The sequence below is a fragment of the Pteronotus mesoamericanus genome, unplaced genomic scaffold, assembly GCF_021234165.1.
Source record: "Pteronotus mesoamericanus isolate MK-2021 breed Mesoamerican mustached bat unplaced genomic scaffold, CSHL_Meso_final contig_25, whole genome shotgun sequence".
Taxonomy (NCBI): Eukaryota; Metazoa; Chordata; class Mammalia; order Chiroptera; family Mormoopidae; genus Pteronotus; species Pteronotus mesoamericanus.
In genome coordinates, this window is record NW_026555105.1 from 18,531,889 (window position 1) to 18,538,375 (window position 6,487).

Below are 6,487 nucleotides of genomic sequence, written 5' to 3' on the forward strand. Positions count from 1 at the left end.
GGTGTGCTGCAGAATTTTAGTAATTACTTTTTGTGTGCCATGAAATGATAACGGTTGAGAATTATCAGGTTATTGTATCGTCCCCATATGCCAAGGTTGTATACCTGTCAGGGCACATACTAGAATCAACCAATGACCCTGGCCAGGTGGCTCATTTTGTTGGAGCATCATCCCATGTATCAAAAGGTTGCAGATTTGATTTTTCCAACTGGGTACATTCCTAGGTTGCAGTTTTGATCCTGGTCAGGGTGCATATGGGAGGCAACTAATCGATGTTTCTCTCTCTACCTTCCTTTCTCTCTAAAATCAATTTAAAAAAACCAAAAACATCCTCAGGTGAGAATTTTTAAAAAATCTGAAAAAAAAGAAAATCACCTTGACCAGTGTGGCTCAGTGGGTTGGGCACTGTCCTGGAAAGCAAAAGGTCACCAGTTTGATTCCTGGTCAGGGCACATATCTAGGTTGTGGATTTGATGCCTGGTCCAGGGGGAAACCTTGCATCAATGTTTCTCTCTCCTCCTTCCTCTCTCTCTAAAAGGAATGAAAAAAAATGTCCTTGGGTGCGGATAAAAAACAAAAAATTAATAAACACTAATGCCTGTTGCTGGGGAATCTATTGCAAAGTTTTTTCACCTAATAAATTAGAAAATATTTGACTTACATAATGATACTCATTTTCAGAGAGTACTGAACCAAATTTCCTGAGAGTAATTAATTTGGCAAGTTGGATCAAGGCTTTGACAAATATTCATATTCCCTAAGCAAGCAATTCTATTTCTTCAAATTTATCTGAAGCCAAATTTATCAGACGGGTCAAATTAATGCAATGATTTTCAACTTTTTCCATCTCATGACACACATAAACTAATTACTAAAAGTTTACAGCACACCAAAATATTTTCTGCCGATCTAACCAAAAAAATTTTGATTAATTCACACTAGATGGCTATTGTGTTGGCTGTTGTCATTTTTTTAACTGATTTTAAGTATTTGAGAGAGAGAAAAAATTCCTTCATTGTTCTACTTACTCATTCACTGATTCTTTAAAAAAAAAAATTATTTATTTATTTATTTTTAGAGAGAAGGGAAGGAGGGAGAAAGAAAGGGAGAGAAACATTGATATGCAAGAGGTAGAATGATCAGTTGCCTCTTGCACGCCCCACGCTGGGGACCTGGCCTGCAACCCAGGCTTGTGACCTGACTGGGAATGTAACCAGCAACCTTTGGGTTTGCAGGCTGGCACTCAATCTACTGAGCCACACCAGCCAGGCCAACTTTGACTGATTCTTGTACGTGCCCTGACTGGGGGGTTGAACCCACAACCTTGGTGTATTTGGTCAATGCTCTAACCAACATGAGTTAGCTAGCCAGGAACAGCTGTTGTCTTTCTTTCTTTTTTAAAAATCCTCACTAGAGGATACATTTACTGATTTTAGAGAGAGAAGGTTGGGGGGGAGAGAGAAAAACATGATGAGTTGTCTCCCAAATGCGCCAGGACTGGGATCCAACCCGCAACCTAGATACGTGTCCTGACTGAAGCAAATCTGCAGTCTTTTTTGGTGTAAGAGAGGATGCTCCAACTGAGCCACTCGGCTACAGCTGTTGTCATCTTTTTAGTTAACAATTTAAGAGAAAAGAGGTCAGTGCCCCTGACTAAAAGGCCAGGTATTACATGTTTTCAAAATTCTTGCCGCACACCAGTTAATAAATTGCTGCACTGATGTGTTATTTATAATAGTCATACAGAAACAATAGGGGCTTGGTTATATAAATTCTGATACATCCATAAATGGAATATTCTTTTTTTAAAGCTGAAATGTTCTATAGTGGGAGAAACTGCATAAGATAGGAGTTAAGGGTGGATTCTGGAGTCTGACCACCTGAGTTCAAATTCTAGTTACTCTACTTACTGTGTAACTGTGGGCAAGTTACTTAACTTTGCTGTTGCAGTTTCCTCATTTTCTATATGAGGAAGACCTTCTTAGTGAGGATTAAACAAGTTACTATTTATAAAGGATTTTTCATGCAACCGGGCACAAATTAAGAGCATTATAAAGCTTGCTAATGTGATGTTAGATGGAAAAAGTTAGGTAAAAGAAAGTCTCTATACATTATGATTTCAAATATATAAAGTGTGTATGTAAATGAGACCAGAAGGAAATTAACCAAAATGGTAATAGCAATGATTTCCAAATTAGTTATAGTTTTCTTAAAGACTTTATGTATTTATTTATTTTCAGAGAGAATGGGTGGGAGAAAGAGGTGAGAAACATTGATGGGAGAAACATGGATCGGCTGCCTCTGGCATGTGTGTCCCAGTGGGGGACTGAACCCGCAACCCAGGCATGTGCCCTGACTGGGAATTGAGCTGGTGACCCTAATGCTTTGCAGGATGATGCCCAACCAATGAGCCATACCAGCACGTGCTAATTATAGGTTTTTAAATACTGTTTTTTTATATTTCATACAATGTATCTGCGGAACAAAAAGTTATTAATTTTTCAAAGTGAGAAAATGGACTGGACAGTGCTTTATAATCGGAATAACACGGCAGTCATGTGAAAGAAAGTATTTTTTGATTAGCACTAACCCTCTAAGTTGATATTATTATTATGATTCCCATTTTGCAGTCAAGAAAAAGTGAAGTTAGAGAGATTAAATGCCTCCCCAAGGTTCACAGCAAAGTAGAGATAAGGGACTTGAGAGACAATGGGACGGGTGGAAGTTATCCCCACTAGAGAAGTGTCACAGTTAGTTGGGAATGAACATCACCTCTTAAGAAACAAAGAGGAAAATAAAGTATCTCACATTGTACTGCACAGAATCCTAAACTTTCAGTGGATGTTCTCACCAGGTTTATTCTGGAGCAGGAAACTTTTGTTCCAATGGTAAGAAAAAAAAGAAAAGAAAAGAAAAGGTGTACTACTAAATTTTTATAATTTTTATTTATTAAATTAGCAAAAAAAGATAATATACACATGTAGTAAGATAAACTCAGAAACTGTGGATGACTTAGAAAACAACATGGCAGCATAATCAGGAGGATACTTAAAAATGCTTATGTCCTTTCATCAGGTTACTCCAAATTCTAGGATTTCCCCCCCCCCCAAAGAAATGATCCAAAATATATGGGATATTTTGCATGAATCAACAATTCATTGTAGTCTAATAGTGGAAAAAAATGGAAAAAATCCTATTATTCCATGATAGTGGTATTATACCGCCACTCCATGTACACGTTTTTAAGTATATTTTATTGATTATGCTATTACAGTGGTCCATTTTTTTCTCTCCTTTATCCCCTCCCACCTGCATCTGCCCCGCCTTGTCCATGTCCATGGGTCATACATATAAGTTCTTTGGTTTCTCCATTTCCTGTACTGTTCTTAATTCTCCTCTCCCTGTCTATTTTGTACTTACCAATTATGCTTCTTATTCCCTGTACCTTTTCCCCCATTCTCTGCCTTCCCCCTCCCCGTTGATAACCCTCTATGTGATCTCCACTTCTAAGATTCTGTTCCTATTCTAGTTGTTTGCTTAATTTGTTTTTGTTTTTTAGGTTCAGTTATTGATAATTTTCAGTTGGTTGTCATTTTACTATTCATAGTTTTGATCTTCTTATTTTTCTTAGATAAGTCCCTTTAACACTTCATATAATAAGGCCTTGGTGATGATGAACTCCTTTAACTTGACCTTGAATGGGAAGCACTTTATCTGCCCTCCCATTCCAAATGATAGTTTTGCTGGACAGAGTAATCTTGGATGTAGGTCTTTGCCTTTCATGACTTTGAACACTTCTTTCCAGCCTCTTCTTGCCTGCAAGGTTTCTTTTGAGAAATCAGCTGACACTCCTATGGGAACTCTTTTGCAGATAACTGTCTCCTTTTCTCTTTCTGCTTTTAAGATGTTCTCCTTATCTTTAATCTTGGTAATTATGATGTAATGTAATTATGATGTGCCTTGGTGTGTGCTTCCTTGGGTCTAATTTCTCTGGGACTCTGAGCTTCCTGGATTTCCTGGAAGTCTATTTCCCTGACCAGATTGGGGAAGTTCTACTTCATTATTTTTTCAAATAAGTTTTCAATTTCTGGCTCTTCCTCTTCTCCTTCTGGCACCTCTATGATTCGGATGTTGGAATATTTAAAGTTGTCCCAGAGGTTCTTAAGCCTCTCCTCATTGTTTAAAATTCTTGTTTCTTCATTCTGTTCTGGTTGCATGTATATTTCTTCCTTCTGCTCCAAATCATTGATTTGAGTCCCATTTTTGTTCCCTTCACTGTTGATTCCCTGTGTATTTTTCTTTATTTCACTTTGCACAGCCTTTACTTCTTTCTCTATTTTGCAGCTGTATTCAATCATTTCTGTGAGCATCCTGATTACCAGTGTTTTGAACTCTGCATCTTATAAGTTGGCTATCCCCTGGTCACTTAGTTCTTTTTCTGGAGTTTTGATCTGTTCTTTCATTTGGGCCATATTTCTTTGTCTCAGTGCACCTGTTATGTTGGAAGTGGTGGAGCCTCAGGTATTCACCAGGGCCAGGTAACCCACTTCTCTGTGTTGTGGTGCTGTACGTGGGAGAGGCTCCACAGAGGGAACAATGCCACTTGCTCAGCTGTCACCCCACTTTCAGTCACTTTTCCCACTACGCACAAGTAAATTGGGACCTTCTGGGGCTGATTGCCAGGTGGGTGGGTTTGTGTACGTTCTAGGACCCTATGGGTCTCTCCAACAAACTCTCCTGTGAGCTTAGGAGTTTACAACCCTCACAGGTTTATACAGCCAGAGGTTTTCAGGCTTCAGTTTCCCACATGGGAACCCTGGGTTGCATGGTCTGTCTCACTCCCCAGTTTTTCCTCCTGGTTTATCTGCACATGAATGAGGGATATCCCAGTTTGCCAGCCACAGCCTTACTTGCCTGGTCCACTGCCTTCCCATGCATCCTCTCCACCCCAGCTGCCCAGCTCCATCCCTCCTACCAGTCTAGATGGATGTTTCTTCCTTAACTCCTTGGTTGTTGGACTTCCATACAGTTTTGCTTTTCTGGCAGTTCTGGTTATTTTTTGTTTTTAAATGCTCTTTTGGTTGTATGAGGAAGCAAAGTGTATCTACCTATGCCCTGATCTTGGTCAGAAGTTGAAGAGCTCTCCATGTGCACTTTTAAAAAATTATCCTCATATAGCCCTGGCTGGTGTGGCTCAGTGGATTGAGTACTGGCCTGGGAACCAAAAGGTTGCTGGTTCAACTCCCAGTCAGGGCACATACCTGGGTTGCAGGCCAGGCCCCTGGTTGGGGGCTTGTGAGAGGCAACTAATTGATATATCTCTTGCACATCAATGTTTCTCTCCCTCTCTCTCTCCCTCCCTTCTCCTTTCTCTAAAAATAAATAAATAAAATCTTAAAGAAAAATTATCCTCACACATATTCTCTTGCTGTGGTATAGGTACATGGGGATATGCATTTGTCAAAATTTATCTAGATAATATTTAAGTTCTATGCATATCTCTGTATACAAATCATACCTCAAGTAAAAATGCAAAGAAGGCCACATATTGTATTGTTCCATTTATATGAAATACCCCAAGCAAGATATTTTTCTCTCACATTGATATTTCTTTCCCTTTCTCCCTCCCTTCTCCTCTCTCTAAAAATAAATAAATAAAATATTTTAAAAATAAAACTAATTTTTGAAAAACTAAGAATTTCTATTTATCAAAAACAACATAGCTCTTGCTGGTGTGACTCAGTTGGAGTGTTGTCTCATAAACCAATAGGTTGCAGGTTTCATTCCTGGTCAGGGCACATATCTAGGTTGCTGGTTCAATCCCCAGTTGAGGAACCTACAAGAGGCAACCAGTCTATACTTCTCTCACACTTTGATACTTCTCTCTCTCTCTCTCTCTCTCTGTCTCTCTCTCGGTCCTCTCCTTTCCCCCTTTCTCTCTTTCAAATAAAAGCAATGACAAAAATCTCCTCAGGTGAATCTTTAAAAAAAAACAACCCAACATTAAAAGGGTGAGAAGATAAGCCACAGACCTGGAGAAGATATTTGCAACACATATAATTAGCAAAGGACTAGTATCCAGACTATGTAAAGAATTCCTATTAACTGAAAAGAAAAAGCAAACCACCTACTTTTAAAATGGGTAGACATTAATGGAACTTTTACAGAGAAAGAATCCCAGATGGGTTATAACATATGAATAGACGTTCAACCTCATTACTAGTCAAATAAATGCAAATTAAAACTACAAGTTATCATTTCAGATTAACAAAAAATAAATTAAAATTTGGTAATAGGAAGTGTTGGTAAGGGCATAAAACAGGAATTTTTATCACTGTTGGTGGGAATGTTGATGATGCAACCACACTAAGTTTCATATTACCTAGTTAAGTTGGACATGAGCACATCTGTTCAAGCAACTCGACTCCTAGGTATATATATGCCCCAGAATGTTAGAGAGCAGTATTCTCTGTAGTAGCAAAAACTG